The sequence below is a fragment of the Ambystoma mexicanum genome, chromosome 9, assembly GCF_040938575.1.
Source record: "Ambystoma mexicanum isolate Mex_15411 chromosome 9, UKY_AmexF1_1, whole genome shotgun sequence".
Classification (NCBI taxonomy): domain Eukaryota; kingdom Metazoa; phylum Chordata; class Amphibia; order Caudata; family Ambystomatidae; genus Ambystoma; species Ambystoma mexicanum.
In genome coordinates, this window is record NC_090931.1 from 1,147,640,530 (window position 1) to 1,147,659,815 (window position 19,286).

The following is a 19,286-nucleotide window of genomic DNA, read 5'->3' on the forward strand; positions in this document are numbered from 1 at the left end:
GTAAAAAATAGGCCCAAGGTAAAATAGTCCCTTCCAAGCCTCATTTGGCTTGGAGCTCTGCAGCATGGTCTGCATCAGGTAAGCTTGCAGCATGGTCTGCATCAGGTAAGTTCTACCCTATGAGCCTGGCGCCATAGGCGCCAGGACTGACTCTCCATATGAGCCTGGCGCCATAGGTGCCAGGACCGCACCCAAACAGCCCCTAGCAGGGGTTTTTGGGCTTGCTCAAAATAACTTGATGCCTGCTTCCGGGGTTGCTGGACCTGGTCTGGTGCCCTGGGGGTAGGCATCATGACAGCACTCCCCCCCAAGGCCCCTCCTAAAGTCGTTCTTCCCTGTGGTTTTGGTTTGTCTGGGAAATTTTGGTGGAATCTTTTCACCACTCGAGGTGCATGCTCGTGGTTACTAGGTTCCCAAGACCTTCCTGTGGTCTGTAACTTTTCCAGTCGTAAATAAAAAAGTTTTGACTTTACCATCTTGGAGTCCAGGATGTTCTTAACTTCAAATTCGGGTTCCCCGACTATAAGGATGGGGTCTGGTGGCTTGGTTAGTCTTGTCCCTGGTTGCACTGGTTTCAAAAGTGACACATGAAAGACGGGATGAATTCGTATATTAGCAGGTAAGTCCAACTTGACGGCCACCGGGTTGATAATGGCCTTAATAGAGTAAGGTCCTAAATATCTAGGGTTAAAGGTCCGCGTTCCCTTGAGAGGTATGTGTTTTGTGGCCAACCCTATCTGGTACTGTGGAGTAACACTTCTATGCCGATCAGCATCTTTCTTATATTTCTCCTTCGCCTGTTTTAAATGTGCAGTTGCCTCCTTAAAGGCTTGTGTAATCATAGCGTGTAGATGGTCCACTGTGGGGATTTCTAAGTGTTGGGGTGAGTCAAGGTCTGAGGTTCGAGGGTGGTGCCCATATAGGGTATAAAAGGGGCTTTGTCCAGTTCCAGAATGTACTGAATTATTGTATGCATATTCGGCGATCCAAAGAATGTCCTTCTAATTACTCTCAGTCTGATGTAACATACAACGCAGGTATTGTTCAAGAGTCTGGTTGGTCCTGTCCGTTTGACCATCGGTCTGGGGGTGGTGACTGGTCGATAATCTCACATCGATTTGTGCCAATTGACAACATTTCTTCCAAAAATGTGAAATGAATTGACTGCCCCAGTCAGAGACCAACACGGACGGAAATCCATATATGCGAACAATGTTTTCGAGGAATTCTTTGGACAGGATTGAGGCTGAAGGTAGTCCTTTTAAAGGAATAAAGTGGGCCATCTTGGAAAAAAGATCCACAATAACTAAAATGTTGTTAAACCTATTACAAGGAGGTAGATCGGTAATACAGTTTAACGATAATGTGTGCCATGGTGTAGGCGGAATGTCTAAAGGTTGTAAGAGTCCAGCTGTTTTTTTCTTTTCACTTTTGTTTTGGACGCAAATGCCACAAGACCTCACAAATGATTTAATATCCTTTCGCCAGGTGGGCCACCAGAATTGTCTTTTAATTTTAGCTTCAGTTTTTGCAATATCTGGGTGCCCCTCCATTAGGGTATCATGATAACGGGAAATGACTAGCTCTTGTAGTTCCTTGTGTGTCAGAAATAGCCGCCCTTGGTAATAAGGCAGATCATTGGTGACAGAGTAGTCCGGGCCTTTCTTCACCCAGTCCTGCAGGGCTGTAGGATCAAGGAGTTGCTGGATCTTTACCTGAAAGTCCTCTAGTGTCTGTAGAGTAGTCATACCAAGAATCCTTTGTTCGGAAATTATAGGTACTGGTTCTGGGTTCACTTCTGCCTCTCCCATCCCTATTCGGGATAAGGCGTCTGCTTTACCATTCTTACAACCTGGTCGATAGGTTATCACGAAATCGAACTCGGAAAAGAACAATGCCCATCGGAGTTGATGTGACGATTGGGCCTTGGCTGTTTTTAAATACTGTAAGTTCCGGTGATCAGTGATCACAGTAATGGTATGCCTGGCACCGAGAAGATAGTGCCGCCAAGCCTTGAAGGCGGATTTAATGGCTAATAACTCTGTGTCGGTAACCGCATAGTTTAACTCAGGTGCCGAGAACTTTCTGGACCAAAATGCTACTGGGTGAAGCTGCCCAGTTTCAGGGTCCTTTTGAGACAGGACAGCTCCCATGGCTAGACTGGATGCATCAGTTTCCACTATGTATGGAAGTTCAGGGCGCGGGTGCTTTAACACAGGTGCAGACGTGAATTTCGCTTTCAGCTCTTGGAAGGCTTTTTCAGCTTCTTCAGTCCACATAAAGCGTTTATTTTTTCGCAAGAGTGCTGTGATGGGATGTACAACATGTGAAAAATCTGGGATGACTCTGCGGTAGAAATTGGCAAAGCCGAGCATGCTTTGCACTCCTTTAACTGAACTTGGTGATGGCCACTTAAGGATTGCGTCCACCTTTTGCGAGTCCATTCGGGCTCCCTTTGGGGTCAGGATAAACACAAGGAATTCAACTTCTGTGGCATGAAAAACACATTTTTCTAGTTTTGCATATAGTTTGTGCTGGCGCAATTTCTCAAGGACTGCTCGGACGTGCTTCACATGGTCAGATTCTGAAGAGGAGTATACTAGAATATTATCCATATACACGACAATACAAACCTCAATGAGTTCACGAAGGACATCGTTCATGAAGTATTGGAAGGCTGCTGGTGCATTGCACAACCCGAAAGGCATCACCTGGTATTCAAATAACCCATACTTAGTGCGGAAAGCAGTCTTCCATTCGTCGCCCTCTTTTACGCGTACCAGATGGTATGCCCCCCGGAGATCTAATTTAGTGTATATACAAGTGTCTTTCACTTGGTCTAGTAGTTCAGGGATCAGAGGGAATGGGTATCGGTTCTTAACAGTTATCTGGTTCAATACGTGGTAGTCTATGCACGTTCTGAGGTCACCTTCCTTTTTGGGCATGAAGAACAAAGCTGAAGATGCAGGGGACTTGGATGGGTGAATAAAGCCATTGGCAAGGTACTGGTCTAAGTATTGTCGTAGGTGAAGGTTCTCGGGTTCCATAAGGGCATAGATCCTGCTACAAGGGGGTTGTGCACCGGGTATGAGATTGATTTGACAGTCGTATGATCTGTGAGGAGGTAAGGTGTTTGCCTGTTCCTTTTGGAAGACATCCTGGAATTCTTGGTATTCTGAAGGTAGTTGCATGACTGCTGTGGTTACTGTGGCCAGGCCTGCGTTGTGATTTTTCTTTGGGTAACAGGTTTGTGCACAATCCGGTAAGGTTATTCTCTTCTCTCGCCAATCAATACAAGGATTATGTGTTTCCAACCAAGGTATCCCCAGTATTATTTGGAACTGTGGGGTTTTGATTAGATGAAACACAATAGTCTCTCGATTCCCATCCTGACCCAATAGTGTCATTTCTGCGGTGGAATGAGTTACAGGCCCAGAGGCAATTTCAGTTCCATTGACTGTGGTGATGATATCTGAGGTGGTTTTTCGGCAGAGAGGTAGATTCATCCTGGAAGCCAATTCATAGTCCACATAGTTTCCTATGGCCCCGCTATAAATGTACGCCCTTACTGCGTGCATACGCAATGGCTGCCCTGGATCTACGAGGACCATTGGTATGATGAAATGCGAGGTCTGAGTATCCTTCTTCAAGCTCGGCAAGCGGACCTCTACGCTTGTCGGGCGTGGTCGTTTCCCGAGTCTGACTCCATATGGCTTTTATCAGCAGCTCCTACCACCTTCTTGGGTGGTTTTACAGGGCAATCCCTTAGAAAATGCCCAGAAGTTCCACAATATAGACACAATTGCATTTGCCGTCTCCTTTCTCTTTCCTTCTGGGTTAAGGGTCCTTTAACCCATCCGATTTGCATGGATTCTGAAGCATCTGCTCCTTTGGGTTAGCGTGGGTTTTGACCAACACCCGATTCTCAAACTTGGCTCGATCAGCCTTTCTGTTCTGAAGTCTGTGATCTAACTGGACCACTAAGTCTATATATTCAGCACAGTCTTGAGGTGGGTTCACGACTTGGACCAAGACATCCTTGAGTTCTCCTCAAAGCCCTCGATGAAATAACGTGATTCGTTTTACCTCAGGCCATCCAGTTTCCACTATCAACCTATTAAAGGTTGCGATGTAGGATAGAAGGTCCTGGTTACCCTGTCGTAGGGACAAAAGTTTGTTATCCAGGGCCTGTTCTTGAGAGTGCCGGGCAAATAGTCTTTCCATGCTAGTTTGAAAGCCCTGAAAATCCCGAAGAATTGGGTCATCCTGAGTAACTAGTGGAAGTGACCAATCAGCTGCACTGCCGCTGAGATATGACAATACAAAGGCTACCTTGGCTTGATCGTTTGGGAAGGCTCCAGGTCTGCATAAAAAGTGCAAGTGGCATTGTTTCATAAACACGGCAAACCTTTTGGGATCTCCGGCAAAGCGTTTGGGTGGAGCTAATGGAATATTTCCTGGTAGGTTTATGTGCACAGGGTTACTCGATAACACAGGAGCTGGATTTCCCGTGGATCCATGTAGGGGTGCTTGTCCAGCCTGGCTTTGCAATAGTTGCCTAGCAAGGTCATCAGTTCGCTCCTTTGACAATATCAGTTCTTTGCTAAGAGCATTGGTTTCTTGATGGGCGGAATGCGCTTCAGCCCTCAGTTCCCCTAGTAATTGGGCCAATTGGTCAGTCTCTGAGGTATCCATAACGCCCGGGTGGGAATTTGTGGGTAGGCTTTGCATTCTGTTACGCTCACCTGGCTCCCACAGAGGCGTCGATCTGATCTGGACAGCTGCGGTCTCCACCAATGTGACGCATAGAGCCGAGATGACGGACTGGACTGGCCCAACTAGCTTTGTTTGCTTGGCCCGTAGGAATATTCTTCTGCAAATGGAGAAAGGGGATTAACCACCCGTGGAGTTGAGCGTAAATCCCCCCACCCCCGCTGTTCTCCCCACAGATCACCTTTGATGTCCCCTTTTATAGTCTCACCTGATGGTTTGAAAAGATGAGCTCTCCATCCTGCATTGAGCGCAGGGGCGCGTTGATAACCAGTTGCTTCACTGGCTCGAAGGAATTGGTGAGTTCCAGAACAATATTGACTCTGAAAAGTATGTACTTCGTAAGAGTTCACATGTCTGACTTTCACTCTTGTCCGATTCCTTGCAGTTTGCAGCTTGACCCCGGTGAAGAGTTCCTTGTGGTAGCTGACGAAGTTCAGGTAAGGATTTGGCTTATCCTACACAGTTCAATAAAATAAGGCCAGAATGTAACCTGTTGCTTGCTCCCTTATTCAGGTGTGGAGAGAAAATATGAAGTTCGTGGAATAATGCCTCCGGCGGTAAAATTAGGTAAGTCTGTTGTGGTGAGAAGAGTTTCCCTTGTTTGTCCCTTTGTCTCACCTTGTTGTCCTTTTGTTCCCCTTAGGGGCCGAGGTACGGCGAGGATGCAATGGAGACTGCGCCGACCCGTGAAGAGGAATAGTACCCCCGGCGGCAATCAGGTAAGTCTATGGGGGTAGTTACTATTGCCTCTGTTTCTTCCCATGGCTCACCTTTGCTGTTCTTGTGTTCCCCTTAGGTGCCAGAGTGCGGCGGGAACGTGCAGAAGGATGGAGTGGATCGTGAGGATGCTGCGAAGGCCGGTGAGCTCAGCGTGGCACTGCAGCAGGTGAGGCGGCGCACGTAAAATGTTTTTTTCTTCCAGCTCGAATGCGCGGTGGATCCGGAATTCAGGTAAGGATCGAAGGTTTTGCTCTTATTCTAACCTCTTCTCCTTCTGTTCCTCCCTTTTTTCTAGGAGCTGCAGACTCGAGGCAGGCGTGGCAGAAGACTGGATGCAGACTTGCAGACACGGTGAGCGTTACGCTGCTGGATGCAGAATAACGGGAAGCGTGTGCTGCTCTTCGGGCGTGGTTTAAATAGCCCCCAAAGTAGTCCCAGGTAAGTATTCCTCCTCAGCCCCACTCGAGTAAAAAATAGTCCCAAGGTGAAATAGTCCCTTCCAAGCCTCATTTGGCTTGGGGCTCTGCAGCATGGTCTGCATCAGGTAAGTTCTACTCTATGAGCCTGGCGCCTATGGCGCCAGGACTGACTCTCCATATGAGCCTGGCGCCATAGGCGCCAGGACCGCACCCAAACAGCCCCTAGCAGGGGTTTTTGGGCTTGCTCAAAATAACTTGATGTCTGCTTCCGGGGTTGCTGGATCTGGTCTGGTGCCCCATCATGACAGGTAATCAGAGGGTGATTCAGACCGGTTTTGCTTGCATGCAGCAATCTTGGTCCAGTCAGATTTGACAGGGTATTTCTGCCTGATGAGGGCGGTGACGGCCTCCACGCTAGCAGTAATGGCAGTGGTTGAAGGGAAAGTGTCAGTCCATTGGAGTTTGTCCATGATGTGTTTGTTTAGAGAGTCTTTGAGTGCTGTTCATAGAATCTGCTTAAAGTCCCCAATAGAGGGATCATATCATGGAATTACAGTGTTCAAATGTTCCATGAATGCAGCAGGGTTGTCAGGCAGAGTGGGGAATTGTTGGGCCATATGAGAAAAGTCAGTGGAGCTCCACAGTGTGTGTATCCTCGCAGGTGGATCATCTACATTTGTGTGTGGATAAGTGTGCATGAGCATGATGGCAGTGTCCCCCTGGGTTGCAGCAGAGGCATACATAGTGAGTAGCAAAGGGTGATTATCCATGGATAAATGTGACAGTTGAATGCTTTGTTTAGTAAGGAGGCACATGGCAGCATTGGCAAGGGGTGATCCCGGATCTGCTGAGGCAAAGTATTTGCGTACAAAGGCAGGTGATCACTGGCGCATCAGCGATGAGGTATTAGAAATCTGGGTGTAATGGTATCAAAAATAATGCGTTCTTAAGGTCAATAACTGTGAAACATGTTGTCCTTGTGGGAATGTTGCACAGAATTGTGGCTGGATTGAGTACCACTGGCAACTCTGTCTCCACAATGTTGTTCAGTGGGCGGAGATCCTGCACCATCCTTCGAGACACCCCCATTGCCTTTTTCACATAATACATGGCTGTGTTACATGGGGAATCTGAATTCTAAATTATGCTCTTTTTCCATAATGCTACAGTGGTGTCACATATCCCTTCTTCTGCCTCCCTGGACAGGGGTTACTGTTTGACCTGGGGCATCAGTATGGACTCAGGAGGATATCTCATGGGAAACACGCTCACCTTGGAAATAAGACAACACGGAGCAACACTGGTTCGATCCCCGTGTCCATGCTTAGAAACCACTGGGTGTTAAGCACGTCATAAATAAAATAACATATCACCATCATATCATATCATATCATGGTCCCTTCCTTCAATGTGATGTGGACTGCCTCTATGCCCTTCAAAAGGTCTATGACAACAGAATTGCGTTTCCAAGCATGTACCCATCCTAACTGCAACTGTACCCCATAGCAGAATAACTAGGGGTATATCAAGATCGCACTATGCATGCTCTGCTGAAGTACACCCAAGGAGTGGAACATGCTAGGCCTTTGTCAGTGATCAAAATAGGCATGTGCAACATGCTCATAATATCTCTGCCCAATATGTTGATTGGTGTATCTTTGGAGTACAATAGGGGCACAACTATTTCCTGAGTGACAATGGTGAGGGGTAGGTCATTTGTGAAAGCAACCAGTACAACGGCCCCAGAAAATTCCTAATTGATCATTATTGTGTCTGACGAAGGGAATCTTCATTGCAAAATGTGGTAACCCTGTGTCGGCCAAAAATGAGAATGTCTTGCCACCTACACTCACTGCCACCTGTGGTTCCTCTTTCAGGTCTGCAGTTACTGATAGGATTGGGCACGACAGAGCCCTCTGTGAGCTGAAAAGCTGAGCAGAAAAAAGACTGGTGACCCTAGCGCTTGTACACCAAAATATTATCCCTTTTAAAAAATAAAGAATTCCAGACAATTATTTTCCACAAATCGCAGCAAGTGAATGACAGAATTTGTAGGGTTTACTGCTCAAACCCTACCAACAATTAACTTTTACAAACAAGAATGCATTCACACTGCATGCGTGTCAAAAGTAATTTTAATGCTCAGTTGCATGTATATGGTTGCATGCTAGGGCAGCCTGACACGTGTTTCGAGCCACTGCTCTTCTTTTGATGCTGCATTTGTCCAAAACGTATCATTGATAAATGTACACAGAGTACACCAAGTCAAAGACAAATCCAAAGGCACCAAGAGTGGGCCACAATCCATTCATATCATTATTACAAATAAACAGACAATTACCACACAATATATGCATACAACACCATACAAATTAAACAAAAAAGGAAAACCAATTATTTAACAGCACACTTTTGCTGATCCTTACAATAGATGATCTGTTAGAGATACGTGACGGAACACAACAACGTTAAGGTATTTCAGTTTGCAGTCTAATGGATGGCTTTGTTGTGACTCATTTCCCTTGCATTAGTAAGGCATATGATCTAATGAACTGTTATAGCAATTGCTGACTATTATTTTTCTCTTTCCCCTTTTCTCTTGATTTTTTTTTAAATTTTCTATTTTTCAATGTGCTGTTCAATAATTGGTTGCATCTTTTTCTTTTGTGTTTCTTTTGTATGGTGCGTTATGCATATATTGTGTGGGGGTTGTTTAATGAACCATTAATCATTATGCCATCTGTGCTCAATTGCACTATATTTGTCATGCGTGGAAATTGTCTGATTATTTGTATAATGATATGAATGGATTGTTGCCCACTCTTGGTGCCATTGGATTTGTCTTTGACTTGGTGTACTCTGTGTGCATTTGTCAATGATATGTTTTGGACGAATGCAGCCACAGAAGAAGAGCAGTTGCTCGAAACACGTGTCAGGATGCCCTAGCAGGCAACCATGTACATGCAACTCAGCATTAAACTTACATTTGACACATGCACAGTGTGAATGCATTCTTGTTTGTAAAAACCCTCTGTGAGCTGTCCTATTGGGTGTTTATGTCTGTGCCTAGTGGTAGTAAAGAGTAGCCCACCCAGCACTGCTGCTCCTGTATAGTGTGGATCCATGCCCTGTGGTAACACATTTGTATCCCATTTCTGATTTGTTTTTTGGGCTTGTGTCTGTACCTGGATCTGTGCCTGTATCTGCATTTGGAGAGGATAGGGTGGTGGGTATTGCTGTGGGGTACGGGCTTTGTTTGGGGCAAATGGTGACTGTAACTGTGTAGCCACAATTGCAGTTGGAATGGTTGTGGGATGCTGCTGGGGGATTGTTGGCACATTCGGGGCATTCAGGTCACACGGGGCAGCTGCTGTGGCATATTCTGGATGTTATGGGGAAATGTGTATTGCATGGGCAGTGCTTGCTGCTGTGTCTGTTGGTGTTAAGGCATGGCGTGGCAATGCAGGATACCATTAGGGCCATTTTGCATTTGGTGTCAATTCCTACATTCCATCGCAAAATGACCTATTCCTCCACAAACACAATATTGTCTTCCATATTGCTTACTTGCTCCCCCATAACCAAACCCCCTTCCTCTTTGGAACCCCCCCCCCTTGTGCTCTTGGAAGATATCCCCCTTGGAGACCAAACGCTCATTGTGTAGAAAACCCCCCTTGTGGTGCAAACCCTTGCTGTTGTCCAAAACCTCCCTGTAGTGCAAAACCTCACTTCTGATCTATTACCCATTGTACCCCTTGTGTCATCCCCCTCCCTATGGGAAGAAACCCCCTTGCTGCACAACAACATATGGCTAATCTCGCTTGTGGCCTGCTCCCCCCCCACCCCCATGGAAGGGCAGTTAGGGCATCTCCTTTCAAACTTACTTAGCCAATTTCATCTGCACCAATTTCTCCTCAGCCTTCTGAAAATCCTCTACCTTCTTTTTCTCCTTGCCTTGCTTAGCCTTACAGTGATGTTCTATGTTTGCCCGTATATCTTATCACCCCTTATTCTCTGTGCCTACCACCTTCCCTAACTCTTCCTGAAACTCTGCTGGGAGACATCTCAGGAGGATGTGGTAGAAAACAGGTATGTTGGTATCCCTTGATTGACACGTCTCTAAATGCCACCTCTCCTTCATTTCTTGAATGTAGTGTGCAGGGTCCTCATCTGAACCCATAGCTTGCCCTAGAATGGACTGAATGTTGATCAAGCCTGGGTACAACTCCCAGAGTTACTTTCATACGTTTGTCCTGGAGTTATTGAATGACGTGCCATCGTGAGCATCACTTTTTATTGTCACCCCCACTTACCTCTCATTCTGCCATAAATCTTTAGCTTGTTCCCCCATTAGGGGGGCAAACAAGCTCATCATGTTGCCCACGGCCAAAGTTACCCCTACCGTCTCTTTTTTTAGGGCATAAATCAATTTCCCTGCACATGTGGTGAGGGATGGCAAACTATTCATCAAATTGTCTTTGTCCATCTTTGGCCAAGGTACATACTCAGTACCCCTTCATCCGTTCTGTAATAAGGATAGCTGCATCCCCTTCTGTTTAATTTCTCCCTTCTCTCCATCCCCTTTGGTCACTACAGCTATGAAGGTAGGCCTTCTCCTAAGTCTCTCGGCCCATGCTCTGTCATCCTGATCTTTCCCTTCTTCATGTTCCCACATCTCTCCCATTTCCTTCTCTTCCCTGGCCCTGTAATATGAATTAGCTTCAAACTGCCCATGTGATGGACAATACTTATTAATAACAGATTTGCTGTCTAATGTAATAATTATCTGTCCTGATCTCCATTGATCAAGGAGCGGTGCCATACATCACACCCATTCCTCCTGCTCCTTGCTGCATGCTCTTCCTTCAACATCTCATTGATCTGCCTTTGCACACTCTTCCCTATCTCTGTAACCAATGTAGTACTAGCACAGTCCTTTAATGCACTTCTGCCATGTGTTATAGTCTTTTCTGCTTATTTCTTTTTACTGTCGGGGGCATATCAGGGATCGGTGTAATAAGCGGCGGGCTTTAGAGGAAAGGTTCTTGTCAGGGGTGGGCTGACAGTACTGTGGCAGCCGCTGTGGTTTCTGTGGGGATAGTGTCAGCCTGTGCAGGGGTGCTAGCGCTCTCCTTTGCCTTTCCCCCTTGTAACTGGGTGCTCCCTGCTCCTTCTCATATACTTTAAACAACTTCAAATGCTTTGTCTGTTCTTCAAGTTTTGCCCCTCATGCTTTGATATGATCTTGGCATACATTTCCCCTCCGATGTCCCATGCATGCATACCCTCTCCGAGACATAGTCTGAAAGTTGCCCCACTGTATCTCGTACCAACTCAAAAATATATTTCAATATCTTGTCCCCGTGCTGTGGAAGTATCTTGCACTTGTGCTCCAATGGAGTGGTAATTTTACTGATGTGTGTCCACCACCTATCCCCTCTAGATACTGTGCCAGCAGTGCCTGCTACCTCTTCCATCTGGGTGTTTACCCCTTGTCAATGTCAAATGCAATGAAATTGAAATGTACATTAAAACCTAAATTGACAATGCAAATTTTCAATAATTTTTCTTCTCTTGCTCCCCCCCCAGACTTCTTCGACACACACCACTCCCTTCATGCCTCTTTTCTTAAAATCCACACTACACATACATTTACAGGAAGCATCCAAAAAGACTAAGCTAAAATGACCTACTGATTCAATTTTTTGAATTTAACTAGTACCAAATGTTCTACTTATCCAAAATCTTGAATTATTATTGCATAAAAACCTTACCTGTTTTGTTGATTTTGCTCTTTTTAATTTCTTTTTCTGTTTTTTCTCTGTAAATGCAAATTGGTATTTAATACATTTAATTTAATTGAATAAATTCCATAATGCAATGTTTAATTTTTAATAATTCCATTTTTATTTAATAAAAATCTATTTTAACTGTAGTCAAATAATGCAACAAAGTGTAATGTTTATGTTTCTCCACTATATGGCATTTGTGTCCCTTGTTTGTATTGGATTCTACTAATGAAATTATGTCTGAGATTTGATCGGCTGGAGTAAGCGTCCGGTCTTTCGTTGCTCCTTGGATTTTATGGATTATTTATATTTTTGGGGGAATTTTTTACGTGGTCTATGGGTGTTTTTTCGGATGTTTTTTTAACTTTTTTTTCCTCATGTAATAGTTGGCTTCGTAATTATTTTGCGGAATGTTTGGGTTTTTCTAATTTTCGCAAGGCTATGGATACATGGATTCTGGTTGGATTTAAATTTTTTGTGGTTTTGGCATTTGGATTTGCGTTCCTTGAACGGTTTTTATTACATTTTCCCTGGATTTACTTGTTATTTTTCCCGGACGCCTCAGCCAGTAAGTACTTAATTAATCTTATTATTCAAATGTATATTTTATCTATACTCACATGTTTTTATACAATAAATGTTTGTGATATTTTGTGTTTTTTCATCTTTATGCATTTTCAAATGCACGATAAAAGACCACAAAGTTTATGTTGAAAGCAAGGCTGGTTATGTATTAATTTATGGTTATTTTCCTGCTCTTTCCTTAATTTCTTTCATGTTTTGGACACTTTTTGCTGATCGTTTATGCAGATTTGTTTCACTTATTTTCTGCATGATGCTGTTTTCCTGTAAACTTTGATTATTTTTTATTGTTGTTAAAAATTTCCAAATTGTTGCTTTTGAATTTCCCATCGTGACATTTAGCCCATGGTGCCAATCCTCTAGCGTGTGGCTGTATAGCAATTCCAGTACTCTAATTGCACCTTTGGTTGTTTCCTCCCAAATCTTGTCGGTGTGCCTATCCATGTTTCCTCAAAGTAGTTCAAGAAACTTTCCAGTCGGATTTCATTACATTGAAAATAGCCTTCACTTACTGTGGACATGTATGCATTTAACAATTCTGTTTTTGGTACAAATGTTAATGCGCATAACTTTTGTTTGTTGAAATGAAATTCACTTTCAGAAATGTACATTTGCTGCTGTCCATGTTTCAGAATATTTCTCCATAAATCCTGATTAAAATGAAAGTAACAACCGTGTATTTCAGTTTTTCATGGCGTTAATGAAAGATATTCCAAAATCCATGTCGCATTTTTTGGGGGGTTTGCAGGTATCTGGTATTTTTCCATTTATTTTATTAGGATTAGGATATATACAAGTGGGAAAAACACCTTTCCTATTTCAGCATGAATACTGTATAACTGTGTGAATGGTTTTGGAAATCTTTTAAAGGTTCCATCCATCATCCACTGTTTGCTTGTTATCAATCTTTGCTGATTTTGTTCACTAGCAAAAACCAGGTATTTGTCGTCAATGTTTTCACTTTCATGATATAAAAACCGGTTACCAGACATTTGGTCAAAAAAAAAAGGTCGACAGGACAAATGGTCGACACCATTTGGTCGAAAACCAAATGGTCGAATTTTTTTATTTTTGTATTTTCACTTTTTTTTTTTTTTTTGGTTTTTTTTGGGGGGTCCCCCCAGCCCCCTTTTTTTCTAAAAAACACTTTTTTCCCTAAACGAAAACCTAAAAAATATATATATAAATAAAAAAAAAATTCGACCATTTGGTTTTTGACCAAATGGTGTTGACCATTTGTCCTGTCGACCTTTTTTTTCGACGAAATGTCCGGACACCATAAAAACCTGTCCCCCAGTAGTGTCATTTTCAGGTTTTCAGGTATTTTCAAATCATTCATGCTTTTCGGGATTGTTAGCATGTTCTATTTTGATGCTCTCTGATAAATGACTTGCTGTTCTAATAATTTTGCACAAGGCATTTCTGCTGCTAAATGTGGTGGCAGTTTGGCCAACATTTGTCTTAATATGTGGCCACTTGTTCCAGCATCCTCTGTTGCTTTTCTTTTCAATTCAGTTATTTTTCTTTTAACCTCTATTTTTTGAAATATTTGGTTCGTGGTTGTGATTTCTTATGTATTCGATAGTGTCATTTACTGTGCATGCCCTTCCACTGCAATCTAACTTCCAATACTCCACACATTTCCACCAGGTTTTTCTTATACTCGTTCTTTCTATATTAGATATATAACTAGGTTGACATGGCTGTTTTTTGGCTTTGTGCGAAATCATGTAATTTGCTTTCTACACATCAGTTACTCCTATATTAATAAAACACATATTTAAATAATTACTTCAAACATGTTCGTTTTTACTCTTCATTTTTTAAATAATCCCTTTTACATTTGGTTTACACGTTTTACTTTCTTACCTCAAAAACATTAGTTATTCTGAAAATCAAAACTCTTTTCCTACTTTGCTTTCTCAATGTTCGCCTACTCGTCTCTTATCTCCTCACAGTCTCTTTGTTGACAGATTAATAGACTTTTTACTCAAAAGATCTGTGAGACCTAGTCATTTGTGGACACCAAAACTGGTCTCTACATGCTGGTTCCACCTCCCTGGGGTGTGCGGTGGAGAGCCCCAGCCCCTCACGTGCTGAAATCTCACTAGGGCTCCAAATGTTGAAAACAATCCACATAACTCAAAAAAGGAGTGCACCTCTTGCAGGAAAAAACACAAATACTTCACGGCCGGGAACATTAGCTGAACATTGCCAACTTCAACACGCCCCTTGCGAGCTGAACATTTTTTAGCCACCAGCAAAACATAAGCATATTACAGAAGAAATGCAACAAAAACATAATCCTAACATTATAATTGGCTGGTCATCACCAGTCCCCTAAACAACGTTGTACATTGTTAAAAAAAATATTGGCAGTTACCATCTCATCAAAAAAAAAAGAACACCACCCACCCAACATGCCCTGGTCAGCAAAAAATGCACCAATCCCATCTTGGGAAAACAGTGCGATAAAGAGCTTAAATCTAATTGGACCATGCCACCTGAGACAATTGGGTCCACAATGTCTAACCGAGATGGACCAATGAGTAGCAAACCAACATCCCCTTGCACTGTCAATGCCACTGCTTCTCTCACGGTCCTGAGGATAAAACAAAAGACAGAGTGGTGGTCCGTTGGGAAAGAGTGCGTGTGTGTGCCAAGGAATCATCTACTGATTGTTTCCTTAGCCTCTGTTCTGCTGAGTGTCGGCTTGGGGTGGGGCACTCATCTTCTTGCTGCATTGCTCCTCAATCATTTGGCTCCTACTGGTCTGGTTCTTCTCCTGCACTCTGCTGAGTGTCGGCCAGGAGTAGGTTACTCGTCTGCATGGTGTATAGCTCCTTATTCCTCATAGCCCGTTAGTCTGCAGGGTGGTAATTCTAGATGTGTTCGCTAGCAATAGTTAACACATTTTGAGGCAGCATCTCGCCACACCCTATAAGCAATGCACAGAACTGTCATGATTGAAGCAAGCCACCAAGGAAAGTCTCACATCCCTGTCTCAGCACTACTGGGATCCCACACCAAAAAAGAGTAGGAACATCAGGAACAAGATAAACACGTTTCTCTGGCATGCTTGTGCTCATAACTGGAAATTGTAGGCTCCTTGCTGAGTCACTTTGAGAAGTGCTGTCCCTCACTGCTGCTGTGCCACTCCATGTGGTGGAGGTTGTCATTCTTGCAGTGGTGGTGGATGTGCTGCTTGAGGTCATCATCTCTGGTGGTGCTGCTGGGCCCTCAGAATCTCTGGAGATCTTGTGTAATCTTTGCAGTTGTAGGGACATGGACAATGTGCAAAGTGAACATCTGGCAATTGAGTCTTCTTTGAACTTCTTGGCTGCAGTGGAGACAGATGAAACATACTGTAGCCTTGATCATGTTGACTACAGGTGGAAGGGCAAAGTGGTTCCAGGTCCTCGACTCTCCTCCAGTGGTGGTGGTGGGGACTGCTAGCCTGGCAGTTGGTGATGGTCCGGCAGTGGTGGTGGTGGCAGCTGATAGTCTGGCAGAGGTGTTGGGTGCTGATGGTCTGATAGAGTTGGTGGTAGATGATGGTCAAGCAGATTCTGTCTGTTGCGGGGGTGGCTGCTGGTTTGGAAAAGTATTGGTGTCATGGTGCTGGTGCCTGCTTCTGAACTAGTGGTGGTGGTAGATGCTGCCCCTCTCTGTTTCTTTGCTGGTGGTGACAATGAGTCATCTTCTTCCTCCGCCTGCACTCTTTCTGGAATGCAGACACTGCATACAGGTCCCTTTACTGGTGAAAGAAGGTCAAGCCCTGTCAAGTTTGTCTCATGCTCATCACCCTACATGAGGATGATAGTGTCTTCCTCAGAGTCTGATTCCGTGGTTGTGTCATCTGCTGGTGCATTGGTGGTGGCCGCTACTTTTCTATTGTGCTAGTGGTGGTGTTGTCTGCTGGTACAGTGGTGGCAATGGTGGCTTCCGTCTTCCGCTTCTGTGATGGTGTTGGCAGATGTGAGTCCTCCTCAGGCCCCTTGAATTGTGACAGAGGTTTGAGGGCCGCGAAGTGGGATGTTGGATGAATGGTGCCCCGTTATGTCTCCTCCTCCTACACCGATTCCTCATGCTCTTCGATGATGGGGGCCACATCTTCCTCCTCGGAATCTAAGTCCATGGTGGTGGTGGAGTGGAATACAGGCAGCAACGCTCAGCTGTCAAATATGCTCTCACAGAAACCCACAATAGACAGTGGATGGCCAAGGCTGTCATCTGCTGGAAACAGGTGCAGCTCCTCCTGTGGTGGTGGGCTGCTGCTGCCACTGCTGGCTGTATATGGTAAGGAATTGCCTACTGTTGCCATCATTAGCTTGTGCCTGCTGATGCTGTTCCTCGGGTCCAATGGACTGAATGGGGAATCGGGACTTAAGGTTAGCGCCCAACCCATGATCCAGCAGTAATAACACCAGACGGGTGGGCACTAGCGCTGATAAATTTGTGCGGTATCCCTGCTGGGATACCACCCAACATATGATCAGGCCCTTTGTATGAACACATGACAATCTTGTGTCTGGCTCTCATTTCGACCCCTCAAAGGTACTTTCTTTCTTCCCCATTGAGCAATCAGTATCCTCCAGGCTTTTCAGACTGCTTCCAGGTAGGCAGCACTCCAGGGTAGTCAGGCTCCTTAACCCAAGCAGCATCTTCTCCTTCAGGTTCAAGCTCCTCTTTAATCTCCAGAATCTGGAGAGAATTACAGGGATCCTGACCCTGACTGAGACAAGTTCAGAGTGAGCTGCTTCTGCTTTTATAGCCAGATTCCTCCACATCCTCTTGGCTGCTGAATGGTGGAAAGCCTTGCTTACAGGATTGGATAGGAGGGTGTTTCCACTCTAGTCCTCCTGTTAAGGCTCCCTTAGTATTGCCCAGTTGAGCCTCTATAAGTTCAATTATAGTTTCACTTTATTTTTATTTTATATATTCTTGCTTTATGCTTTGTTCCTCTTAAACATTATATGTCTGATCCTTGGACTTGTTTTTTTATTGTATTAATTTAAGTACCACTTGCATTTCCTCGCATTCATCTATAAGCATTTGAGCCCAGGTACTCTAATAGGCTCAATGGCATTCCAAGCATCCAGGACTTGTCCTTGCACTGTCAAAGGAAAAGGCTAGGTCCTTTCATCTGAGGTCCTACAGTGTCTCACATTCACTTCCATCGCTCAGAGTGGAACACTCCACCATCCCGGCTCCTGGTGTTCCAAAACATGATATGCTGAGAGGTGCACGCCCCATTGTTCCTCCGTGATAGGTTATTTATAATGTGCTTAATACCCAGAGGTTTCTAAGCGTGGACCCGGGGATCGAACCTGTGTTGTTCCATGTCACCTTGCTTCCAAAGCGAGCACGTTGCCGCTGAGCTATCCTCCCGAGACAATGGAGCTATCCTCCATGTGTTGTGAGCTACACCACTGCTGCTGCTTTCCCACTCCAGTGGGCAGCACTGCTACCACCGCTAGGCAGTCCAGAGTGAGTCTCTTGTGTGGATTGTGGCACTGTGATTAACCACACGAGGAACCAGCGACTGCAATTAGGGAACTGAAAGCTGAGTTAAAAGCCAGTACGACTGAGGCTAGTGCATTGCATAAGGATGTGGTCACCACAAGAGAGGGCTCTAATGATTTAGGAGGTAGGGTATACCCCCATCAATCTAGGCTTTCGATGAACTCTTCAGTTGACCACAGTAAGGAAGGGGGCAACTGCAACCATGCCAATGGATCTGGCACAATTAATCCAAGTTATGGCCCTGCAGCAGTATTTAGCACCCAGTGTCAATGGCACACCTTCCCAAATGCAAACTAAAGTAGCATTCTTACTGTCCTATTTGGGTAGAAAATCAGCCAATTGGTCAGTAAAGAGAAACAGCGGTTTGGTCTTGAGGCCCCTGTTTAGGCTATAGAAAAATAAAACTAGTAACTTTAAGATAAGGAAATCATGAATTAATCTCTTAATTACTAGATAGTATAAATAAACTGCCCAGATGATAAGAGAACCACACTGTTCTAAAGAGGTCTATTAGAGGATTAAAAAATGTATTGGCACAGGTGGTCAAGCCACCTAAAACTTGTGCTAAATTATTAAAATGAGTAGTCCAATTATTTAATAGGTTATCAGAAGGAAAGGCATATTGAACACAAGAAAACCAGCCCTACTGTTGTTTAGAGCAAAAACTGGTATTTGCCCTCCTATATAAACGTGGAAAATCAAGGAAAACCCATGCATTTGGGGACGATACATAGAACACTGAGTAACACGGAATGAAGCAGACAGCAGCAGAAACAGCTCTGTCTGTATTGTGGAGCTTCAGGTAATGTTATTCAGACATCTAACCAAATAATCCCTTCTAATATCTAGGGGCTATAAATACACCTACCGGTATTACATCTGAGGCTGCAAGAAACTACATTTCTCAACAGTTCAGAAGGCCAAAATATTCAGCATTTGGCCAACTCAGGTCTCAGCAGAAGAGCTAGACATAGCGTATATTCATTTAACTATTTCCGAATCCTCCAAATTCAGAAGAGCCCAGCTCCAGCAATACCTTTGTAGACTGTAGGGCCACCAGAAATTGCTTGTACATTCATTATGTTCAGAAGCTACAGATACCAATACACAATTGGTTGCATACGGAACCTGTGTGGGCTGTTGATGGTACAGAATTGACATAAGGACCTATCGTAAAACAAACCCTTCCCTTGATCATTGTATTACCTGAAGAACAAAAGGATGTTTTGTCATTTCATTCTGTAGATACCCACAGTTCAAAATTATTTTAGGGATCTGTTATCTAATGAAACACAACCCTTGATAAACTGGGCTCAGCATTCCTTAACATTTGGTTCTGAACCATGTGAACATACCTGAATCATGAACAACAAGATAACCCACATGATAGTAGTACCAGGAAATGTAGACATCAGGATGTTTGGTGCCTTGAGAATCTGCCACCTGAATGTCTTGACGTCCAAAGATGGTCAGTAAA